This window comes from Eptatretus burgeri, chromosome 4 (assembly GCF_056783735.1).
Source record: "Eptatretus burgeri isolate ZD-2024b chromosome 4, Ebu_testis_v1, whole genome shotgun sequence".
NCBI classification, from domain to species: domain Eukaryota; kingdom Metazoa; phylum Chordata; class Myxini; order Myxiniformes; family Myxinidae; genus Eptatretus; species Eptatretus burgeri.
The window spans coordinates 137,635,165-137,661,971 of NC_140964.1; the positions used below are offsets into that span (position 1 = coordinate 137,635,165).

The 26,807-nt window shown below is 41.2% G+C and overlaps 2 protein-coding genes and 1 pseudogene across 5 annotated transcripts in view; all 3 read left to right on the plus strand.

Moving 5' to 3' along the window:
- LOC147029210 (uncharacterized) overlaps positions 1-26,526 on the plus strand; it is a 67,615-nt pseudogene extending 41,089 nt beyond the window's left edge. Inside the window, exons 4-5 of the transcript XR_015056847.1 lie at positions 10,179-11,960; positions 18,471-26,526. The product of XR_015056847.1 is annotated as an uncharacterized LOC147029210 (transcript). The remainder of the gene's footprint in view (positions 1-10,178; positions 11,961-18,470) is intronic.
- LOC147029209 (uncharacterized) overlaps positions 1-26,807 on the plus strand; it is a 159,569-nt gene that overhangs the window by 54,090 nt on the left and 78,672 nt on the right. The gene's annotated exons all lie outside the window — the stretch shown is intronic.
- The window catches only part of LOC147029212 (uncharacterized), a 299,659-nt gene that overhangs the window by 578 nt on the left and 272,274 nt on the right, over positions 1-26,807 (plus strand). The gene's annotated exons all lie outside the window — the stretch shown is intronic.

The following is a 26,807-nucleotide window of genomic DNA, read 5'->3' on the forward strand; positions in this document are numbered from 1 at the left end:
ATTCTACAACTCACTGGGAACGTCATGAACACAGTCCCCACTCCCCCCGATATCCCCCTTCCCCCTCCACACCATGTAGCACTGCACCCGTCACGCTGTCCTCCCTCCCCACATCCCCACATCCCCCCCTCCCACATCCCCACACCCCCCTCCCCACATCCCCCCAACATCCCCACATCTCCCCTCCCCACATCACCCACATCCCCATATCCCCCCACATCCCCACATCCCCAAATCCCCCCCACATCCCCACACCCCCCACATCCCCACATCCCCCTCCCCACATCCCCACATCCCCTTGAATCCCCTCTCATCCCCCTCCCCGCCACGCTGTCTTCCCTCCATGCCCCGCTGTCTCCCCCACCCCACCACGCTGTCCTCCCTCCCCACATCCCCACATCCCCCCACATTCCCTTGAATCCCCTCTCATGCCCCCCTCACCACACTGTCCTCCCTCCCCACATCCCCACCCCCCACATCCCCACATCCCCCCTCTCATCCCCCCTCCCCGCCACGCTGTCTTCCCTCCATGCCCCGCTGTCTCTCCCCCCGCCACGCTGTCCTCCCTCCCCACATCCCCACATCCCCACATCCCCACATCCCCCTCTCATCCCCCCCCGCCACGCTGTCCTCCCTCCCCACATCCCCACATCCCCCTGATATCCCCCTTCCCCTCCCCACCATGTCGCTCTGCACCCGGCATGCTGTCCTCCCTCCCCACATCTCCACATCCCCCCCCCACATCCCCACATCCCCACATCCCCTTGAATCCCTTCTCATCCTGCCTCCCCACCACACGGTCTTCCCTCCATGCCCCGCTGTCTCCCCCCCACCACGCTGCCTCACCCCCCCTCCTTTCATTATCGTGTCCGTTTCCCATCAAAGCACAGTATTCTCGTTTCTCAGATGATTGGACGAGATGAACCTGGAAATTTATCTTCCACGAAAGTGGTAATTCATGGTGTGTGCGTGTACGTGTGCACGTATGCACATGTGTATCATCACTTTAATATGTGTGTATAATCTCCAATATAATCAAAACATACACACACACACACACACACACACACACACACACACACACACACACACACACACACACACACACACACACACACACACACACACACACACACACACACACACACACACACCCTTTTCTTATTTATTTTGCCTGTAAATTAAAACAATTCAGAGTCACCACACATGATCGAGCTACTTCTGTAATACTTTATCATTCCCTTCACCTCACCTCGTCATTCACTCTGCATTGCCATGTTGTGAAAAGATACGTATGGACACCGTGGGGCCACGCCGAATGTCTCTCAAAATACCACTCGGCACATGAAAATACCACCCGTGGCTTCACTGATACTGGAGGAGAGATCTTTTTCTTTTGAAATTTTATGGCATTTTCAGAGCCTCGTGGCTCCATATGTACACCACACAGCCAGACATAAAAGCGGTGAAGAAAGGAACCTTCAGCTGTTCCATAATACTTTTCGGATTTCCTGCTCTCTTTTAAAAATCTCAGAACCGCATTGCATAGTCGGGAATGCTTCTGGTTCAAATGTTCAGCAGATCCAACATGCCATCCCCCCCCTCCCCCGTTTCAAGAGGGAATTTAAAAAACAGATCCTTCAAATCTTTGGGTTTCCTCCAAGTATTGCAGGTCCCACTGGAGTGATATCCTGTCCTATGTAGATGTGATTTAAGACGACAGCAGAAAGAGGGGTGATATCCTTTTGTAAATCAATAAATAAATAATTATACTGAGTTACAAGAATTGCTAATTTCTTTAAATTTTCAGATTTTGATAGTTATTTAGTCCACGAGATCAGATCCTCGTATCCAAAGCCAATCCATAATACTACAAGGATTTCTCACTCTCTTTTTAAAATCTCAGAACTACCTTGCAGAGTTAGGAATACTTCTGGTTCAAATGGCTGAAAATGTTCACCAGATCCAGAACGTCCATCCACACTTCTTTAACTCTTCAAAATGGATGCAATCTGGGTTCTTCATAGAAAGGTATATTAAAAACATTGTTCAAATCTTTGGGTTTCTGACAAGTATCACAGGCCCTGGTGGAGCGACACTGTATCCTTCTGATGTATGAATTAAGACAACACTGCAAAAGGAGGGACGACGGCCTTTATTAAATAAATAAATCGACTTAGTTGAAAGAATTGCTGATTTATTTTAATTTTCAGATTTAACTCCATATTTTGAAAGTTATTTCGTCCACAAGATTGGATCTTCAAATCGGAAGCCAGATTTTGAATACAGACAGTACTTTAATTAGTCCATGAGAGGTGATCGTAGTTCCAAGTTGAGGTGTTTTTGAGCAGGACAAAGAACATGCCGGTTTAAACCAGCGATGTGACAGAAGGCTGACCAAGATGGTTTGACACCATTTCTGTAATGTTTATTTTGTTTGTTTGTTTTGGAATGAGCACCCCCTAAATTATCTTTAAACGGAGTGTTTAAATTTACCCCTACACCCAGTTTTCATTCACACACTCCCTTGGGGTTCCCTTGGTGTGCATGCAAAGTTTTGTGCCGCTTGGTTTCATGGTTTTGGAGTTATGGAGGAGACACTCACTGACACACTCACTGATTATTTTCGACATGCAAATACCACCCATGGCTTTGCTGACGGAGAGACCGAGACAGACTTGACACTTTGCTTTTATGTCCTTTCATTGCAAAAATATATTCACAAAAAAAAACATTTTACAAAGCAGATGTGAGCAAAAAATAAACAATTCATGAATACATCAAAAATAACAATCAAGTGTTTCATTTTTTTTACAAAACACATTTTTGGTCTCATGATGCAGTGACAAAGCTTGCCACGTGTTGACAACACACTGCATGTACAGAGGAAGTGATGACATCAATCTCGGTGAGATTTAGTAAAAACAGCTCGAGACCAGACAGTGCCTTCAGAAAGTGTTCACAACCCTTCACATTTTGTTGTGTTGCAGCCTCAATGTAAAATGGATTAAATATAATATTTTTTTGTCACCAATATCCACAAAATTCCCTGTCATGACAAAGTGAAAACATGTTTTTAGAAATCTTTACAATTTCATAAAAAATGAATATCTTGAAATGTCTCGAGTCAAAAAGTATTCAACCCCTTTGATGTGGCCCTCCAAATTGAGCTCAGGTTCATCCAATTTGCTTTGATCATCCTTGAGACGTCTCCATAACTTGATTTGAGTCCACCTGTGACCAACTCAATTAATTGGACATGATTTTGAAAGAAACACACTTTTCTAAATCAGGTCCCACAGTTGACAGTTCATGTCAGAGCGGAAACTCCAAAATGAAGTCCAAGGAACTGTCTGCAGAGGTTCGAGATAAAATTGTGAGGAGGCACAGACCTGCGGAAGGGTATAAAACAATTTCTAGAGTGTTGAAAGTTCCCAAGAGCACAGTGAGCTCCATCATGAGGAAATGGAAAGAATATGGAACGACTCGGACTCCACCGAGAACTGGCTGTCCGACCAAGCGAACGAGCTGTCGTGTGCAGCCTGTGGTTGCTTGTTGCCTCATTTTCTGGGGTAGGACTGTGCTGATAATTTAGTGCCCTCTATTACCAGTACATTGTTACTCATTTTGCCATCCTCAGAAGGATGATGGATTGTTAACCCCACCTGGTGTTAATTCAATGGCTGACAGGGCTCAAACTCAAGACCCAAAGATCTTTCGCCAGCACCTTAACCGTTAAGCCAACACCAGGCTTTGGAGGACTCTGTTTTTCGTTGATGTATCTTTTTGCTCAACACGTGCTACTCTCAACCCGATGTTCCTGTTATGTTCAATACCCCCCCCCACCCCACCACCTTCGGACATTGTTTACATGTATTCCTTCTCCCTGTGTTCCTATCTCTATCAATTCTGCAACAGACTTTCAGTCTGCTTTCTGCCAACATTTGGAAGTATTTGGAGAAGATTCAGGAAGGTTAAAGACAACCAAGTTATTTTACCTTCCATCCCCTCTGTGGCACGATTTGAACGATCTTCATCCTGCTTAGAGTATGTTCCTGAAACCTCACCTCCAGTGAGGGATATGATATGATGTTCAGACTTGCCATACTGTTTTAGGTTTACCAAGTGTGCTTTTGTTACATTCAGCATATATTCTCCCTAATCTTTTCTCTCAAGACCCTTCAAGACTCTGTAGACCCCTTTGACCCCAAAGACCCATTTCACCATTTGGAACACTGAGACCTCCAAGACCCTATCGATCCACTTCATCCCTTTCAAACCCTGAAGACCCTGAGACTCCTTTCTTCTCTTTTGACCTTCAAACCTTTTAATACCCTGCAGATCCTTTTGACCGAACCAACATTGAAGTCGAATGATATCTTTCACGGATGGAAGGAACATCACATGCAAACGGATGGACGAACCAGCATTTGATTACACACACAGATCTGTCGTGTAAAATTCCAAAATCATGACATTTAACAGCAAAGATATCGAGGCAGCGGTCTGTTGCTTCCTTCACCACGCAGATGGTTTCTACACCACCTTTTCTACACCACCCAGGTTCAATTTTTTTTTTATGATTGAAAAAAATAGTAATTTCCCTGCAGGTTTGGATTATTTTGAAGGAACTTTTATTGAAAAAAATTCTCTCCAAGGAGTGTTTCTGTGTTTCAGAATTTGCCAGACAGACAGCATTAGCCTATTATTATTGCAATGGTGGGGCCAAGGCCGGATTTTGGGGCAGGTGACCCAGGTGACTACCTGGGGTGACGGGTTTGGGTGAGCCTGCCAGGAAGATGCACAACTTGGCCAAAAGTACTGGACGTGGACGCCTGCTCGTCCAACATCTCATTCCAAAATAATGGGCAGTAATATTGAGTTGATCCCACTTTTGCTGCTAAAACAGCATCCACTCTTCTGGGAAAGCTTTCCACTCGATGTTGGAACATTGCTGCGGGGATTTGCTTCCATTTTGCTGCAAGAGCGTTGGTGAGGTCGGGCACTGATGTTGGGTGATTAGGTCTGGCTTGCAGAAGGCATTCCATTTCATCCAAAAGGTGTTTAGGGTTGAGGTCTGGTCTCTGTGCAGACCAGTCAAGTTCTTCCACACCGATCTCTACACACCATTTCTGTATGGACCTCGCTTTGTGAACGGGGACATTGTCATGCTGAAACAGGAAAGGGCCTTCCCCAAACTGTTGCCACAAAGTTGGAAGCACAGATATCATCTCGAATGCCATTGTATGCTGTGGCGTTAAGATTTCACTTCACTGGAACTAAAGGGTCCAGCTTGAACCACGAAAAACAGCCCCAGACCATTATTCCTATTCCACCAAACTTTTCAGTTGCCACGATGCATTCGCACAAGTAGCGTTCTCTTGGCATTCGCCAAACTCTGATTCGTCTGATGGACTGCCAGATGGTGAAGCATGATTCATCCCTCGAGAGAACACATTTCCACTGGTCCAGAGTCCAATGGTGGTGAGCTTTACACTCCAGCCAACTCTTGTCATTGCACATGGTGATCTTGGGCTTGTGTGTGGCTGCTGGGCCATGGAAACCCATTTCATGAAGCTCTCGACGAACAGTGCTTGTGCTGACGTTGCTGCCAGAGTCAGTTTTGAAATTGGTAGTGAGTGTTGCAACCGACGACAGAATTTTTCTGTGCTTCGCACTTCAGGATTCAGTAGTTCTGTTCTGTGAGCTTGTGTGACTGACCAATTCACGGCTGAGCTGTTGTTGCTCCTCTATGTTTCCACTCAACAATAACAGCACTTGCAGTTGACTGGAGAGCTCTAGTAGGGCAGAAATTTGATGAACTGACTTGTGGAAAGGTGGCATCCGATGACGGTGCCACGTTGAAATCACTGAGCTCTTCAGTATGGCCCATTCAACTGCCAATGTTTATCGATGGAGATTGCATGGCTGTGTGCTTGATTTCATACACCTGTCAGCAATGGGTGTGGCTGAAATTGCCGAATCCACCAATCAGAAGGGCTGTTGCATACTTTTGGCCATGTCGTGTATAACAGGTATTAACTAGGAAATTTGGCACAGGAGGTGGCAATTCAAATTTGTTCTGTCATGTCTGTGCTCGACCGACACCACCATTCAGATTCAATAAATCTGTCAAGCTGACGACTCAATTTAACACGAGGATTGGGGGGTGGGGGAGAGTGGGGATGAGAAAAGTGGGGCAGGTGCAGGGATATCACCACCGTGTGAAAATTAAAAAAATTAAAAATAATACAAACTTTGTTGGAGGAGGAAAGGGGGGGGGGCGGTGGTGGGTGGAGGCAGTTTTGTGGTCAAGAAAAGACGACATCAACCACACTATCCCTTGACATGAAACTTGCAACCCTCTCACTTCTGCCTGCCCTCACTACCTCCTCATCACTGCCTGCCCTCACTACCTCCTCACCACTGCCTGCCCTCACCCCCCCCTCACCACTTCCTGCCCTTACTAATCCTCACCACTGCCTGCAATCGCCAACCCTTCATAAGTTTTTCAAATGTTGAACAAACAGAGAGGGTTCTGAAGACAACTCTTGTGTGCAGCGTCGTTTCATCTCAGGCCGGCCCTGTGTGGGCCAGTAGCAGATTGATCACATCAGGCCTCATGCTTTGTGAAGGGAAATTCATTCATTCATTCATTGGTAGCACGTGCATAGCACGTCACTGCGTCAGCTTTCCACCAGTACTCCAGGGGTCGCTGTCAGGCCATCCCCCAGGCAGATGCCTGGCTCATCCCCATCTCTTCGTGATTGGACATTGCAGGCACCCACCCGAAGGAACAGCCTCAAGTTAACCCGAGGAGACTGGTGGATGACACCTCATCACCACCCCAACACACACAACAGTTTGTTTTGTGGTAGCTGGAGTGCAAATCCTGCGACCAACCTCCTCGGGAAGGCAACCGACTGCAGGAGGACATCCGGATATGCAATTGGCACCAGATATGGATGGCTTTGGCTCTCGAGCTCCTCTACCCCTTGGCAGGTTTTGTATTTGATCCTGCTGGGTGTCCGTGAAAGGGAAATGAGTAAGAAGAAACGGAATAAGAGGTTCTTCCCAACCATGGCTTTTTTGTTTGTTTTGTCCTTGTTTTGTGCAACCTTGGTGTTCCTGTTGATGCATTACCTTTTTTGGTTTCAGACATTGATTGAATGCTTATTCATGAAACAATAATTGGAGAGCAAGGGGGAAGAGTGGAGGTGAGATGGTGGTGGGGCACTTTCATTTATCATTCTTTCATTTTGTTTGCAGCGGCTGCTGGTTTCAACATTGCTTCGAGTGTGGCTGTGCCACTGATGTCGTGCCCCATGTAAATGAGAGAAGAAATTTGGAATTTGGCCATTGTGCCAGTGATAGCTCGCCTCGTCTTCAAAAATGATGCCGTGGGGTCTTTAATGTCCACCAACTAATGCTGTCAGAGGGGATGCCTTATTGAACGTTCATCCAAAGGACAGCAGACGCATTGATCCCTTTCCCTGTCTGTGAAACACGATGGTGACAGTTTATAGCTGCATCAGTATTCTAACCCAAGTTGGACAACTCAGGGGCAAGTGTGCCCACCTCAAGGCCATCTTGCCAGCCCACATGGGGTGAACAAACTGGCTGTAAACCCCACATTGATTGGATAAAATACAGAGTAAAGAAAATAACATGTACAGCCTTCCCTTGATTAACATTGGCATTGTGTCCCTGGCAGGTCATCGGTGAAATGGACAATTTCTTGGAATGGCTCCAATCACAAGGTCTGAGAGCAGAAACAGCCCAAGCAGTGATCAATGTACTTGGAATTGAGAATCAGAAGGTTCTTCGAGCTTGTACAGATTCCGATTCATTACGAACAGAGCTCCTCTCTCTCACCAAAGAGAAATTTAAATTTGCAATGTACGCTGACTTCTGTAAGTTTACGAAATCTTTTTTTGAAGCCGCAGGTTGTCCAGCTTGCAGGATCTTCTCTGTTGGGAAGTGTGTTCGTCAACTTGGAGAATGTTATTCGAGAACTTTCCAGTTTCTGTCAAAAGTTTGTTGGATTCCAAAATGTGCAGCTGGAAAATGTTCCTGGTTTCCAGGGAATCGGTTTCAGTGATGTCTGCAACCTCCACTCTCAGGATGATGAATTAACACCCAAGTCTGGTACGTCACTATTTTATACACATGAGCACGACAAGAAATACCTTGATGTTCAACCATAAATGTGTTTTTTCTTATCACTTATGGAGTCTCCTTTGGAACAATTTTGTGTTGCTGAAGATGTTTAGATTCTTAAAATGCAAAGTCAATTATATTTTTCTTTGAAATGGCTTTAAATTCCAAAGTGTTCCATGTTTTACAGCACATGTAAGTTATCCACATGAAGGAAGAAGTTTGTTTACTACATGTATAGGCATGGACATTGTGAGGGACATCCTGTGGGAGAAATGATTCTGTTGCACTGATCATGTCTGGGCTGTAAGCTGCAGCATGGATTGAGAGATCTGTCGGGATTGAGGGGAGGCCTCAGATGTTTGAGGTACACACAGTGAGGGACAGGGAGAAGGTGTTGAGACTGTGGGAGGCTTGGAGGGTGAGGGGCGGTGGAGGGGGTGTAGACTGAGAAGGTGCAGGTAGGATGGGGTGGGTTGGGTTGAATGTGGGAGGAGTGAGATGAGGGGTATCCTGAGTGGGGACATTAGAGGGTGTGGGGGTGGGGGGGGAGGGATCTTCGAGAGGATTGGGTGAGGGGAATGCAGAAATAAAGTACTGTGCAATGTTTGAGTTGGTGGGTGTGGGGGGAAGCATTGAGAAGGTGGGTGGGGGAGGATGCTTTGAGAGGGTAGGGTGAAAAGGGAAGCAGAAAGAGGGGACATGCAGTGGAGGGATTCCGATTCCAAATTCCCACATTGGACAATGAATATATTCTTCTTAAGAAGAGGAATAGATGATGGTGAAGGTGGGGTACTCTTCATGGAAAAATAAGGAAAGTGAAGCATTTTAAATGCTTTTAAAAGAACAATCATTTCTCGTCAATGAAGAGTTTGAAGTGCCTGGTGAGTGGAACCGAGTCACTGAAAACACACACACACACTGTGCACAAACCGCCTCTTTAGCATCCCTACATCATTTCACAAGGGTTGTGTGTATGATCGGCTATGACAGCAACACATGGATGGACATGTAACAAAAAAACAAAAAGACTCCGGTTTGGAAAAATTAGTTTTAATTTGGTGGATTCAGCTTGTGGGAGTGAGAAGTTCGATCAACAATTATAAAAAATAAAAATAAAAAACATCCCCGAACCGGAAGTCAACACGAGAGTTCGCAGTAATATTTTGCAGCTTTAAGACATCAATTTATGGTTTCACTGAGTCAAGAATGGGGAAACCTCTGAAATGGTTGCTCCACACTCCCGCTCGTATATATATTTGTCGTTATGAACACCTCGTTTCCTCTCTTGTTATTGCGGCAGCATTATGGAGCCTCGTTCCAACAGCGGAAGTGACATCCATTGCATTCTCCCTGTTGAAGAGGTTTATATTTGGCAGTGTTTTAAACTTCATGTCCTTCATTGTATTCAGGTGATGTCTCTCCTGTAAATGTGAAATCCAGACGACACTACGGTTCATCTTTATCAGAAACTCTAAGATATTCTTCTGTAAAGGAAGATTCAGATGTTCATTTGACAAATGGCAGTCTTGTCTGTTCTGAAACAGGTGAGCAGAAATCTACAAAATGAACATTCAATATTTTTAATTCAGAGTTTATAAATTTTTTGAAATTATGTAATATTTTGCATTTTGAGTTTGAAAAAAACATGTAAAATAACTTGTTGTTTGTTTTTGTAGAACAATCAAGAAGTCCATTTGGGCAGATAAGGTCCAGGAGCGGTGTCACAGTGAAGAAAATATCCACTTTGAAGACTTTGAATCCCAAGAACAAGACTCACGACCTTCAAAATCCAAGTGTACGTCTGGTGAAAACAGCACAAAGATCAATATTAAATTAAACAAGCTTAAAAAGGTCATCGAAAGGCAAATGCATTATAAGTTTAATGGATGCAGTGAACATTTTCCTTCACCGACGAATGTCAAATTACACATGAGGACCTACAAAGGAGAACGTCCAGAGAAATTCTCTGTCTGTGATAAACGTTTCTCTCATAAAGACAGATTGAATGAGCATTTGAGGATCCACACAGGAGAGTATCCTTAGAAATGCTCCACATGTGATAAAGGTTACTCTCGAAAACAAACTTTGAATATGCATATGAGGATCCACACAGGAGAGCGTCCTTACAAATGCTCCATATGTGAAAAAGGTTTCTCCAGACGACAATTTGAATGTGCACATGATGATCCATGCAGGAGAGTATCCTTACAAATGCTCCACATGTGATAAAGGTTTCTCTTGAAAAGGCACTTTGAATATGCATATGAGGATGCACACAGGAGAGCGTCCTTACAAATGCTCCACAGGTGATATAGGTTTCTCCAGACAAGACAATTTGAATGTGCACATGATGTTCCATGCAGGAGAGCATCCTTACAAATGCTCCACATGTGATAAAGGTTTCTCTCGAAAAGGCACTTTAAATATGCACATGATGATCCTTACAGGAGAGCGTCCACATAAATGTTCCACTTGTGATAAAAGTTTCTCAGCGACTCTCATCCTTGAGCTTGCCAACATCCAGCCTCGGCTGGGATGGTACCATTCTCCAGGATTTAAGGTGCAGCTTTCGAGTTGCTACAACAAGCCGGTGGTCAGTATTGAGGAACTGAGCACTCCGGTAGACCCTGCAGTTCTGGTTCATCTTCCAGCGACCGTCAACGACGACATGGTCAATCTCCTTTGGTTGGAATACCAAGTCCAGCGATGAGCTTGTGAGCACTGAAACCATGAACCAGCCACCCTCAGTCCATGACTTCTTGCAAAGTCAAGGAACTTAATGCTATTCTGGTTCATAGTTCCTGACCCATGGGGACCAACACATGTCTTATCTCATAACCATCCCTTTCAGTTCCAGTTGATGCATTGAAATTCCCCAAGACTAGAAGTGTATCTCGTCTGGGGCACTGATCAACCACAGACTCGAGTGTGGTGTAGAATGTGTCCTTCATGGTGAGGTCACTCGCCTCAGTCGGAGCATAGGCAGAGACCAGGGAAATGACACCTAAGGAGTGACGAATCCTTAATCTCATAATACGCTCGTCGACTGGTGTTACCTCAATTATCATTGGGGTCTGCTTATTGGACACAGCTATGGCAACTCCTCGAGTATGGTAACCATCAGAGCAACAAGACCATTAGTAGGTGTAACCACGCACCATTATCTCGCCGCAATCCGGTCTCCGAACCTCAGAGAGTGCTGCAATAACGATGTCCAAATGCTTAAGCTCAGATGATAACAGACAGGTGATCATCCTCTCTTAGGGATAGGACATTCCAGGCACCCACCCGAAGGGACCGCCTCAGGTTAACGCAAGGAGACCGCCGTCTGGTGGACGACACCTCAGCACCACTCCGACACACTCTCCCGCAATCTGACCCAGGGATGTTACCCTGTGGTATCCCTCCTTTCATCAAAGATTGGGGGTCCCGAAGGCTTTGCCCCAATCCTGCCATCCGATGAGCTGCCCTGCAAAGGGAAGCTGCACAGGAGGTACTCCCACGGAGTGGGTTTTCAGATTTTTTTGCGTTTTTGTGTTTTGCGGAATGAAGGGTTTTACAGTAGCCGGAGTGCAAATCCTGCCACCAACCTCCTAATAAAAAGTAACCCAACTGCAGGAGGACGTCCACAGACACAGTTGGGCACTAGATATGGATGGCCGTTGGCTGACAAGGAGCTCCACCGCCCTTTGACAGGTTTTGTTTTTAATCCTGTTTGGTGTCCATCTCCAAACACCCTCCTCGCCAGAAAACCTGGTGGGGGAGACGGTTTAGTCTCCGACAACCCAAGCATGGAACAGGTTAGTACAGGTTTACATGGTACCTGTAGCAGGTCACAGATCTAACGTGACCTGACATTTAACATTCCTCGTCCTTGCCTGTTTTACCAGGGGGAATGCAGTGGAGTCGTGAGGGGTTTAAATATTTCGGCTTATTTCTTGGAATTGAAGTGTATGAACAAAAAAATCGGGAGAACTTCCTGGAAAAAATCAAATTGAAACTGGCAAGGGGGAAAAGTTTACACCACCTTTTTATGCTTAAGACACGGGTGTCAATTGTAAACAACCTGGTGGTTCCATTTGTTTGGCATAAAGTTATCCTACTCGAGCTCCCGAGATACTTTGTCACGGGCATTCAGAGGGTTCTGACTTATTTTTTTTTTCCTGAGGTGGCCTCCATTGGTTTGACCCAGACGTTGTCTGCAGACCCCAAAATCCGGATGGTCAAAACCTGATGCATATCCCAAGTCGGATAATGGCATTTCGGATTTTCACGACAAAACGCTTACTGTGCAGTGAGTGTGTTCCTTGGCGACCTCTCACAAATGCCTGGTTGCAGAAAGCAGGTCTGAAATATGAGGGTGAACTCTTCCTCAACGACCTGCAACACGTTGACATGTCTCAGATCCCCAGTTTTCACGAGAGCCTTTTCAATACTTGGCAAGTCCGAGGAATGCAACGTTTAGAGGTGTCATACGATGCCCAAAGTTTGGACATGAGCCATTAGTTCAAAAGCCTTTATTCTCTGGAATTTCAACCTCCAGGTGGTTTATGCATTGTTTCACCAGTGTTGGAATAAACAGTGCTGGACCTGTTGGAGCCATCCTTAAATGCCTGGCTACCTGTTAGCTCACTTTCCTCAAAAACTGGCGTCAGTAGATGATAAATGTGGTTTCTTGGATGCCCATTCAAATTAATGGGGTGAAAGGGAAAAACTTTCAGACCCAATCCCCAAAAGCTAAAAATAGGAGACATTTCCTCCCCACCTATCCCCTTCCCTCCCATACAAGCAAATGTAAAATTGAGACTATGAAAGATTGAGACTTACTGATTAAAGCACTTCTTCCCTTTCATCTTTTCATTCCACTCAAAGAGTGAACCAACAAATATTTGTCCATGTTCCACTTTAGGGAATCTCTTAATTTTCTTATAACATTCATTTCCATCGAGTATATTTACAAATAATAACTTGGAACTTGGTTCTTGGTTTAAGTGTCTTTGTTGAGCAGAAATGAAATCATGGGTGCAAATTAACGGTCGCCAATGGCACCGAACTTTTGTGCTGGGCGGGTACACAATACTGCCTTACCTACCCGGCTGGTGAATCACCAGTGATAACTGTTATTTTGTACAATTTGTACTCACTCCTCTACTAGTTTTCTCAACTAGAACTACTGTTTTTGTCTGCAGAAATCCGTAGAAATCACCAGTAATTCTGCGGCGGCCATTTTGTCTATTTTCATCTCGTTCCAAATCACGCGTGATTGCGTGAGATTTGACGGTTTGGATGCATTTTCTCATGCCCAGGTTGATTAAATGAGTGAATTTGGGTGAATGAGTGAGTTTCATGGGTGAGGTTAGGTGAATGAGTGAGTTTGATGAGGTTTTTGGGTTATTGAGTGAGTTAGATGAGTGAGTTTGATGGGTGAGGTTGGGTTAATGAGTGAGTTTGATGGGTGAGGTTGGGTTAATGAGTGAGTTTGATGGGTGAGGTTGGGTTAATGAGTGAGTTTGATGGGTGAGGTTGGGTGAATGAGTGAGTTTATATTTGATGTTGAGAAGGACGAGTAGAACCCCCACCATTGTCCATCACCCACAACCCCGCCCCCTCCACCCCATCGACCATTACCCACAACCCACCCCCCCCCATCGTCCTTCAGCCACAACCACCCCATCACCCAGAAAAATGCCCCCCCAGCACTACTCACAACCCCCCTGCCCCCCATCACCCACACAAAAGGTCCCCCCATCACCCACAACCTCCTCCTCCCTGCATCATGCCCCCACCCCCACCCCACTCATCAAACTCACTCATCCATCTGTCCAACTCACTCATCCACCCAACCTCCTCCATCAAACTCACTCATTCTGCAAACCTCCTCCATTAAACTCACTCATCCAACCAACCTCACTCATCAAATTCACTCACCCAACCAACCTCATCCATCAAACTCACTCATCCAACCAACCTCACTCATCAAACTCACTCATGTGAGTATATTAAAAGTGTTTGATATCAAATTTGTGACTTTTGTCTTTATTTTATCGGGCGGTAGAAATTCTGCTGGGCCGGTAACTTTTTCTAGAAACCGGCCTTGCTGGCCGTTGGATAAAAAATGTTAATTTGCACCCCTGGAAATGATAAACTTCTCTTAATGCTCTTATTTGATCACCTCCTGAGCCACATATCATTTTGAGATTGCAGTAAATTGTTTTTCATTGTTCAATTGATAACCATTAAAGTTTTCAGTCCATCGGATATTTATTTTCTGTACATCCTCCAATATATTTGTGATTAAATTTATCCACTTATTTGTTTTATCTACTTTTACCCTGGTTATTTCTTCAATAAGACTTATTTGATATTTCTCACATTCTTTATGTTTTTCCCATTTAACTACCAAGGCTGATTACATCTCCACTCTGGTTTGGTTATTACTTGGTTCTGTCATTTATAAATCAGTAAAAAGATGGAGGCAGCCTGTTAAAATTCCCAACCCAATATCTTCACACATACTTATAACCACAAGGGAGACTATTGATTCCATTTTCGAAAATATATCTTTTATCATCAAAAGGTCCAAATGCTCTCTTGTTTATCTCTTCTGTATATGATTGATGTTTATAACTTCTTATTGCATTCATTTTTCTGTCCTCTTCCTTCTTCAAGGTTAAAGAGTTGTAATAATGTTTAAAGTTTATTGTTTCCTTGATTATATTTTTCTTTATTCCCTTGAGCTTCTCATCACACCTTTCAATATTATTATTATCAATATACGTAAAAGCAGAAGACTTTGATCTCAATCCTATAAATTCACTCATGACCTTCCCACCCAATTCATCTTTAAACTTACCAATAACCTTTATATTTTTGATGAAAACAACACATCACCTGACTTATAATTACTTGCATCATATATATCAATAGTATCAATCATATCCTCATATACATCACTTGTCTTAATTTCTAATACAAAACTATCTGTATCCATATATAACAATGAGACATTATCATTATACTTTGATTTTAAATTATTATGGTAATAGTCATCCATTAACAACTTTGACAAGTAAAGAATTGATGTTCCTATATAAATAGGTTTATCCATTTCAATACTTTTTTCAAAGGAATAGCACAATAGTTCTCTGAAAACACCTCCACTCACTCAAAACTTGGTCTATTAATTAACTTTGAAGCCTGTTTCCAAGATGTAGCAAGTCTTATGTTTTGTCGATTCTGAACATTTTCCATCGTCTTTCCAAATACAGCATTATGCATTAATTTATAAAAGTCCTTCTCAAAATCTGTTTTTGCTTCTGTTCTCCTTTTTGTATTAAAATCAATATACTTCTTTTACCAATGACTTTGTTTAAATTTCAAAATTTGATGAATTTTCCTCACTCTCAACCCAGCAAATAAATATTGTTTCAAGTTCCTTTGATGCAAAACATAACTTTCTTTATCATTTAATGTCCCAAGTAGTTTTTCTGTAGATTTACCTTTTATATTAAATGACTGATGGTAATCACTTAACCATTCTTTTATTGGACTTTCTATATCAGGGGCATAAGGTTGGTCTTTAAGTTTGTTATGAAGTTCTTCTAGATATTTTAAATCAACCTCAAAATAATATCCAACTTCAGCTTCATCCAATTCTTTTTGAGAGGAGATAACAATGTCAAGTAAAACTTTTTCATAATGTTTTTCTTTAACCCATTTAAGTTTTCCATAAGATAAAGATTGAGACATAGCCCACCCATACAAATTGTAAGCATCAAAATGCATCAGGTAAGAGTTGTCCTCATTCTTATTATAATCAGGAAGATATTTGTTATTTGCTTTAGCATATCTCTTGGAACATACTTGATATATTCCTCCTATTTTAGCCTTCTCTGTCATTAATAGCATATCTATGTCACTGATTAATTCCAAATTCTGTTTTGTCATTTTTAACATCGCACTCCAAGCCAAACCCGGAGATGTGTAATAGTGAGCGGGGTCGAATCCATAAGAATTTTTATTATGACAGACTGTTCTAAAAGTTTCAAACACATCAGCCAATAACAATACATCAGTTTTAAGATACAAATCATGATATTCTCCAAGATTATTTATAGTAAACTTCTCCCAAACCTGTTTGGCTTGTGTGTAATCTCTATCGGAAATATGAGTTTTATTCAACTTGCTGCAGAAACTTTCCCTTGAAGGAAGTTGTGTTTCTTTAAACTTCTCAAATGAATCCATTTAGTCATTTGGATATATTCCCTTTTGTGATAAGAGATCAATCTCTTCTTTATTTGAGAAATGTGATTTAAGATCCCCAAAGTTAGGGCAGCGGCTTGGGATCCAAAAGGTCCTGATTTCAAGCCCCGTTGGGCCACTGAATTAATACACCAGGGGGTTGACTCAGCCTGTCATCCTTCCGAGGTCGGCAAAATGAGTACCAGTGTACTGGGCTGGTGTATACCCCGGTTAAAATAGGTGTACCACATCCCTGTGTCGTAAGAGGTGACCATGGTTGCGTCAGGAAGGGCATCCGGCGTAAAACCTGTGCCAAAGCACTATGCGGATCATACGGATGATCCGCTGTGGCGACCCCAAAAGGGAGCAGCCGAAAGAAGAAGAAGAGAAGATTTAAGATCCCCTAAGTTTTTAATATTTGATGCCAAGTTAGATAATGGACTTGCCATAAACTTGTATGTGTCAAGAAATCTGATATGGGTTCGGGGGGATGTATGATTTGTTTTTGTGAATGAGATATATTTTTGATCTGTGTTGGGAATGGCAGAAATATCTCCAGATGTCTTTGAAAGTTCATTTATAAATAGATGTGTGTCATAGTGAGCGTTGTGAAGAAAGACAGGAATAAAGTTTGTGGACTTGTAATTAAGATTCAACTGGAATGAGCTGGACCTTATATTTTCCTGCAAGATGGCAATGATCCCTAACTTTGACCTCTCCCTCAATTTTCTCCTTACAAATATGACAGATACTGTTCTTTCTAAATTCCTTTTTCTCTCCCTTTGTTAGGCCGAGGTCACATTTGCCACGGCGCCGTGGGGTCTCCAAAATCTACGGCCACGAGCAATTATACGCGGCCGCAGTATTTCCACGGTCACACAATGTAGCAGTCACATATGTTTTTATTTTTCGCATAGCCACACGGCGTATTTATACATTGTGGAGACCAAAAACGTGGGGGTGCCGTACGGTCTTTGATTTGATGTCGCATGGTGACCTTAGGGCGATCCTGCGGTCGCCATAGAATTTTCAAGGCAGACGCAAGGCGACCGCAGGGGGACCACAGGGGGGCCCTAAGGCAAACGTGCGGCCAGACGGACGGTAACGAGTGTGTTCTTTTTTTTTTTACCAGTTCTTTTGTTTCGGCTTGTCGAATTGCTACGGCGAACGCAGAAATGAAAAAAGTTATAACACCGCGTTATAATTCCATGGCAACCTTACCGCCTGTAAAATATAGCCAAACAACGTAGGGCCACCCTGAGGCCACCTCAGAAACTCTGCGGCCGCCGCACGTTTCTGTCAATTCAGAGGGCGTACGGCCACCGTATCCTTGCCGAAGAGCAAATGTGACTTGGCCTTAATGACATTGGTTTATAGGTTTTAGCCATTATTTCTCTTCGTCTTATTGTCTTTTTCCAATCGTCTTGCAAACTCCTCTGAGGCATCTTCTCCTCCATAAAGTTCTTACTTGTATTCATCACCAACAGATGATTTGATTATAACAGAAACCACAAGGAGTATGTTTTTGATATTTATTTGTGTTTAATTTTTTTGATTTGGAGAAACAGTATCTATCTTTGCAAGAATACTTTCAAAATTAGTATATAACACAAATGGATGTTTTATCGATTTGTTAAAATCTTTGAATGATATGTTTGAACCAGCTTTTGGAAAATTGATTATGGTTCATTTATGATTACTGCAATATTTTGAATGTTGATTTAATCGTTATTTTGTATGAAAGGAGTTGAGGCATCTCTTACAAGGATACATTTTACATTTTCTCTTGTATAGTTGCGATTTGGTTAATCTTGATAAATTTTCGATGAAAGCATAATGTGATTTTGTCCTTTGAAGTAAAGTAGAGAAGGTGAATGTGTGTTTCATCATTTTATAGTTGTTTGAAATTTTTAATATCTGAACTTTGTATGTACCTGTTAATCCATGCACATTAATAGATGGATGATTCATTTTCTCAAATTTAGGAATATCTCTCAATGACATTGGAAACTTTAAATCTTTAACATTTGATGTATTCTCGTATTTCTTATAATTTTTAACCCTTTCAGGTTTCCATTGTGAAGGATGTAAGGGAGCAAGAACAGACCATAGAAAACATTTATTATCTTTGTTTTGAATATTAACAACCGCTTTCTTAAGTTTTATCTCTTTTGGTAAATTAATATAAGAAGAAGCGTGAAGAGGATCTGATTTTGAGATGTGTGCATCCGAAAAGATTATTTTTGTAATCGCAAATCCACTACCTACTACAGTGTTATCAACATCTTGTTCTTGTCTCTGGAGTTCATCTTAAATATCATATCTTACAAAATCTTGAAATGATGAGATAAAGTGAGGGTTTGTCCTCATATAGGGGAGTAGTTTCATCACCTTCTCTTACTATATTCAATTTTACTCCCATATAAAACTTAAACGTTTTCATTTCACTTAATGTTTTTTAATTTTCGTTTCAACACTTTGTTTAACCATATCAACAGCCTCAATGATTGAAGATGGTCCAGCGTCTTGAAAGCGAAACAATCTTATTTTAATATGTCCTTTAAATGCCCCATAAGTGTTTTTCAATTGAGAATTTAGTGCCACCTTCCCTTTCTTCGTTCTTCTTGTGTTTGCATGATTGAAGGTGTTTATTTTAATGTTTTTTGAAGAATATCATGATCACATCTATCACATTGTTTCTCGGTCAAGTGGAGATATTTGTCTGAAAAGATTGAATGTGTGTTTGTTGGTTTGAAGGTGTTTTTGTTAACATTTATATTAATGATTACAAATGTCGCAGTACGTTGTATTCACCATATTTATAAAACAAAACTTTGCTTAAAATAAAATTTTCTTGATGAAAATTCCGTTTAATTGATAGGTGAATCTGTGCTTAAATCCATTTTATCCTCCAACTTTTTTCACTTAATAAATACAATGTTTCTAGACACAAAAGACATGTTTCAATCAATCTCTTCATTTGTAAAAGATACTGAGAAATATGTCGAGGATGTAAAATAGATATAACAACTATTGGATAAAAACAATTATGATGAATAATATGAGTTCTTCAATTTCCTTCAGTGGAAGGGCTTTTAGTATATCTGGAAGAACATCAATTAAAGTAGTTCTAACAAAAGTTTCTCCTCTCTCTCCTTCTGGCAATATATTCAAAACTAGAAAAAGTATCAAAAAAGAAAAACCTCATGGATGAAGCTTTAGAAAGAAAAGATAAGACCATCTGCAATGTGCAAGGAGAAATTTGTATTTTTTCAACAACCCAAAAGATGTAAATCCTGATGAAATAAAGGATGTTAATATATCAGGTGAAATGACATTTCATTCAATAGTAGTCAAGGACCATTTTAAAATTACCTTTAATTTAAAAAAAAACGTAGTAGATGTGTCTATTAATGAAAAAAAGTATATGGATATAGATGGTATTGTTTTTTTCTACTCATTAAATATGAGTCATTATTCAACTGAAGATTTTGAAGATTATGAGAGTGATGATGATAGTATCTCTGTTGGAACAGAAGACAGTTATGATACTGAGAGTTTGTATTCAAACGATAGTTATGAAGTTAGTTTTATCGATGATTGTGAAAGCACCAATGAAAGTACCGAAGATGCTACCGAAGATGAATTTTATTTGAAATAAAGTTTTACTTTTATAAATATGAATTGTTTACTAGATTTTGAGCCTCTTGAATCTCCTGATTCTCCATATGACATATTTGATAATTGTCCTTTGTGTGAAAGACGGGGATTAAACACAGTCAAAAGCCGACAAACAATGTATATTCTGTGATTATCTTCTCATTAATCATAATAAAAAATATAAAAAGAAGATAATTCTTTGAGATTTACACCAAAAATGAATTAGTTTACAAGATTGATTCGAGAAATGAATGTAAAGTATGAGGGTGATAATACACCTTTTCTTTCAAGAGTAAGAGACTGAACAAATGACAGTCATGTTTCGTGGATTGATGTTTTTTTTAGATCCTCGTGGAGGATCTCTAAGTCTTACTCACGTTGTTCTTCTTGTGGACTTTTTTGTTTCACAGCCTACAGTTTTCATCGAAACTTCCTGAAACTTGGCATATATGTATAAAAATACCCTGCACAGACAGTAACCATCTCCAATTTTGAAAATTCCTCCAAGAAAAAAACATTATGACGTCAAAATATCTCCACTAATGGAAAACTCCCAAAAAATTATCTCCGAAACTCGGCCAGCTTTTTGAATTCTGTTTTCGGGAATCGAACAGGGCATTAGCAGAGATGAATTGCCGCACATATGATACATCACTATGTTGTCATATCAATTTTTATGATGTCATTCCTATTTTTTGACATTTTTTTGTTTCACAACCCAGAGTTTTCATCGGATCTTCGTGAAACTTGCCATGTATATGCAGAAAGCCCACACGCAGGCAGTAACTATCTCCGATTTTGGAAATTCTTCCTAGAAAAAAGTTGACGTCATAGTATCGCCGCTAATGGAAATCGCCTCTACCATTATCTCCGAAACTCGGCAAGCTGTTTGAATTTTGTTCGCTGGAATCAAGCCGGGCATTAGCACAGATAATTTATCGCAAACCTGATGCATCATTATGACGTCATATTCGTTTATGACGTCATTATTAAGAGGATGAGGATCTTAGCTCATTTGAGCTTGTTTTCTTAACGATTGTCATTTTCAGGGAAATATCAACACAAGATATTGTATAAATAAAATAATGTATTATCTTGCAATGAAACCTCAACTTCGGATAAAACATAGAGTTTCGAAAAAAGCCAATAATAAATTTTAAAAACCTGTTTTCCAAATATATAAATGAATGATTTTTTTACCCATTTGGGAAAATAAGACAAAATTCAACCATAAAAATCTTCCAAATTCAGAAAGATGTCTCATAGTTGGTTCAGAAGCCAGAACAAAGTGCTCCGTGCTCATATTTGGTGCCAAGTTAGAGCGAAACGCTTCGTGACCATATTTGGTGCGAAATCCACACCGCCTGGGGCATGGAATTCCGCCCACGCACACGCCCATATGCCGGCGAGCACGCGAAGAGCGCGGGCAATGTCGCGAGCAGAGTTTTGTTGTTGGGGTAAAAATCCTATCTATAAAATAACTTCTCAGCGCACGTACACTTAAATCCCATGAGACATCGGGGAAAGGGAGCTATCGATCCACATTTACTAAACGAAACAACTGAGCTATGGGGACCTGGATGTTGAGTGCTCATGGCTGCCAGATTCGTAACAGTATTACGTGTCATCATATTAATCTGTCATATATTTCTGATACATAAATGACAGCAAGGTTTCAAGATAATTATAATTTTTGCATTCAAGGATACCTACAATAAAAGGGTGTTAGATTTTACATTCCTTATGAATTGGAACATACACACGGGCATTTTTTAATTGAGAACTGGCCTTATACTGACATAAAAAAAACCCACAAATAGAGATTTGATTAAAATATTAAATAAAAATGAACTTCTCAAGGTGATGAAATATGAAACTCCTTCGTAAATCATCAACAAATCTTACTCGTTTCCAATTATGAGAAAAATAATTGTGGAAGCAAGAGTATCGCAGAATCCAGATGAATATATGTATGATATTCTATGGGGTGAAAGGGTTTCAGGGATAGTAAGGGATGAGGGAGGAGTTGAAGACACTGAGACAATATAGAAGGAGGAGAAGGGGAAGAGAGAAGGAGAAGAGGGAGAAGAGAGAGAAGGAGAGTGAGTGAGAGGGAGGAAAGAGAGAGAATAAATAAATGTAAAAAATATGGAAACCAGTGAGATTATAAAAAGATCAAAGGTATTACAGAAAATAAATCAATCTCAACACACTGAAGAGGAGAACAAAGAATTGACAACCCCATTTGAAATACATACGTCAAGAGTATTAACATCGATTTGAGGAAGAAGACTTAAACGAGAAAGTGGAGACAAGAGAAAGAAGGAAAATATTAAATTATTGATGATGTTGTTGTAATTGACTTTGATTAAAGTTTTACATTTTTTTCTGAAATAAATTGAGGAGAGAGTGAATACATTTCTAAGGATTCTTTATGTTTTGTAAATTCAGATTCAAATGTGCATGTTGGAAACGAAAAAGGTTTTCGCACTCTGTAGGAATTTTTCACCCAAATAAATGAGTTATTGTCTTAAATGTAAAAAGAAAACCGACAGTAAAAATATCTCGTATGTTAAAAGTAAAAATATTCGGTTATTCAAAAAGGTACATGTTCGGTATGTGGCTCAAAAAAAGAGTAAATTCATCACCAAACACAAAGAAGGGGGAGATATACAAAAGTTTTGATCAGGAAGTAAATTTACAACTGCAATACCAGGGGAATCACATCTACCAGTAATTATTTCTGTGGTGCAGGAACAAACTTGAATAAAACATTAGATGAGGCTGACAATCCTAAACCGTGGAACCTATCAATGGGGTTGATGATGTGTGCATGAAGCATGATATTGATTACGGGAATAACACGACGTTGGAAGAAAAACATGAAGCCGAAAGAGAAATGTTGTATAATTTGTCTCTGATACAAAATCCAACCTTGAGAGAAAAAGTTGGTCGGTTCATCGTGAAGAAGATGATCAGTGCAAAATTGAAACTTTGGCTTGGAAATTCAAAAAACTTATAGGCTCTAATGATGTCATTAAGATTGAAGAGCAATTCGCTGATGAATTACATAAACCAATAATCACAAAGTTTCATGGAAGGAAGGTTTATTCCAAGGAAGTTGATTATATCTGGTCTGCTGATTTAATTGAACTCAATAATGATAAGGAGTACAAGTATGCTTTAACCGTTATTGATTTGAGGAGTAGATATGTGTGAGTTGTTCCTTTGAAAAACAAAACAGATAATACTATTATGTTGGCTTTCCAACAAATATTCAATAAAAGCAAAAGAAAACCTCAAAAATTGTGGACTGCTGGGGGTATAGAGTTCTACAACAAAACATTTATGAATTTTCTTTAAAATAACAACATTACATAAAACAGCACCTTTAATGAAGGAAAAGCGGTTGTGATTGAGCATTTTAATCACACTTTAAAAGAGAGACTATATAAAAAAAAATTCACTCAACTTTGTTCTCAACAATGGTTATCTTTAATTCAGGACATTGCAGATAAGTACAATGATATGATTCATACCTCAACGAAAATGAAACCATCAGACACATTTACAAAATTAAAATATGAAAAAGAGATTAATGTCAGAAAGCCTAAGTTAAAAGTTGGTGATAGAGTAAGAATATAGAGGTGGAAATCTCATTTTGAAAAAGGTTATATCAAGCGATGGACAAATGAACTTTTTGAAATTGGTGATGTTGTCAGTATAGTTCCTTTGACTTACAAATTATGTGATTTAAAGGGGAAAGAGATTTTAGGTTCATTTTATTCACAGGAATTACAATAAACAAAGATAAATTGAAAAAAAACCCTGAACTTACAAATTATGTGATTTAAAGGGGGAAGAGATTTTAGGTTCATTTTCGTCACAGGAATTACAAAAGACAAAGAGAAATTTTTTTTTGACTCCACCCCCTTTTAACACCGCCCCTTTTGACACCACCCACAAAAGCCACATCCACATAAGCCCCACCCACGCAAACCCCACCCACAAAAGCCACATCCATATCCACCATATCCACATCATTAGTAATTAGTTTATTTGTTCCCCACACACATGTTTATTTAATTTTAAAAAATTGCTCCATCCACACAAGCCTCATCCACACAAGCCCCACCCACACAAGCTCCACCCCCCTGTGCACCCCCACCTTTGACCCACCACCACCTCCTCCCACCCCCACCCTTTCCCACACACACAGGGAGGGGAGAGGGATGAGGGGGGTGGTGGGTCGTTGGGGGAGCGCACCGACCACCCCAACCCGAACCCTCCTCCAACCCCCCCCCCCTTACATCTCCTTTATTCTTTTTTGTAATTCAAAATCAGATAATTATAAGGAAAGCATATATAATTAAACAAGATCAAAAACATTGAACAAAATCTTCTTTCGCAGTAGACTGATGGTTTGTAATTTTGAAACTCGGTCAACATATTCTGTTCAAAACAAAGAGGGAAGAATAATTAGGGTATATAAAATAACGGTTAAAAGATGATTAAACAATGATATTAATAAAATAATAAATAAAACATTTTCGGTACCTCCAGAAGATTGAGTGTTGTGTCAGATTCCTCCAGAAGATTAAGTTGTTTGTTCGGTACATCCAGGCAGGCGTTTAAACTGAAAAATAATGTAATAATAATAATAATGAGTCAACACTCAGAGAGAGAGAGAGACAGAGGGATCATTTCTCACCTTTGACTCGACTCATTCAAGGTCAAGGCCCAGTCACACCTTGACGTTTTAGCCAGCTTCTGCCGATTTTTTTTTCAAAAAATTGTGTAAAACGCTGGTACACGTGGAATACGTTATGGGTACGTTTTGTATTTGTTAAGACCACGCTGAAAAACACTGCCATAAGTGGTTGTAGGCTGGCTTTAAACGTTGAACTTTTGGGTTTTCCTCAAATTTTTTCATGCTGGAAATTTTATGACGTATGCCAGCGTATGACTCGCACATTCCGCTACGCTGGCCATCAGTTGTAGGCACGTTATGCAATCGTTGACACACGTTGAAACATGTTACTTGTAAGTTACTCATAAGTCGGAACACGTGGAGGTAATGTTTAGCATACCCGAAACTTATTTCTAACCTATGAGTAACGTTTTGTAAGCGCGCTACACGAACGTTGTTCACACTTTGCAACACGTTACTTGAAAGTACTACTACTACTACTACTACTACTACTGCTACTACTACCAACATCGACATCATTAAATTATCCCGAACTACTACTACTACTACTACCAACATCGACATGACTAAATTCTCTCGAACTACGACTACTGCAACGACTACTACTACCATCGACATCACTAAATTCTCTCGAACTACTACTACTACTACCAACAACGACGTCACTAAATTCTCTCGAACTATTACTACTGCTACGAGTACTACTACTAACATAGATATCACTAAATTCTCTCGAACTACTACTACTAATAACATCGACATCACTAAATTCTCTCGAACTACTACTACTACTACTACTGCTACTGCCACTGACAGTGACATTGACATCTACTCAACATGGAGTCAGGAACACTGACGGGTTCCTCTTGTGAAGCCCATTTGTAGAAACCAATTCCCCAAAACGCTGCCAAATCGCCATTATACGGTAGCTGTAAGTTAGAAACATATTCAGTAAGTTCTGAGGTCGTCCAGAAGACGTCAATCAAATTCGTCTACAGATGCCAATGTGCATTTGAGATACGTTACACGTAGGTTCAAAGCACGCTACTCATAGGTTCAAAGCACGCGATCCCGTCTCGGCGGCCCTGATCCCCGTCTCGGACTCCACTCTGCTCCACCCGGGCTCTTTCGCGAACAATGTCTCCGCGCATGTGGCTGTGGGCCGAGCTGCACGACCACTGACTGGTGCCGCACCACGGAGCATCCCTTCCCTTCAACGTGCAGGCACCCCAAAAGAACTGCGACCTCAGCTCATGTCCCTCTCTGGCTGCGGAAGTCCTTTGCAATACACCTGGGTTTATTTTTGTCTGAGTGTGTGGTGCGGTCTTTAAGTAGAACTGTTTAAGTGTTTGATCATTGTAAATCTTGCCTGTATATCCCACGATAAGTCTGCTCTGAGTCCTTTTGTAAGTTGATTGTAAATAAACCATGATTAGAAATGTTCCCAGTTTGTTTTCGTATTTTCTTCATTGGTCCAGCATAGTTCCGATTTGAGTTTAGCCGGGTTTTTATACCTGATAATCCGTTCATTCTCGCCAGTACTACCTTGGCAGATCCGCTTGCTGCATCTGAACCAGAAAGGTAGTTGGTAGTCGGTAGAGTGGTCCGGTTCGGGCAAGGCGTTCTGAGGGCTTGGTTCCCCGGTAGCCGAAACCGCGTGGTTAATTAGGTAAATTGGTTTGAGACAAGAACATCCTCGGCAAAATATGAAAAAATATTCGTTGGTTTGCTGTTTGAGTGGAATGAAAATCTGAAAGGACTGTGATTATGTTCGGGGGGGGGGGTGTGGGGGATTATGCCGACCCTCCCCCACGCCTTTCAGGATCGTGTATGGTGTACGAATAACGGGGGGGGGGGGTAAGAAGTGCTTTAATCAATAAGTCTCAATTTTACATTTGCTTATGTGGGGAGGAAAGAGGAGAGGGGAGAGGTGGAGAGGAGAGGGGAGGGGTGGAGAGGAAAGGGGAGAGGTGGAGAGGAGAGGGGAGGGGTGGAGAGGAAAGGGGAGAGGTGGAGAGGAAAGGGGAGAGGTGGA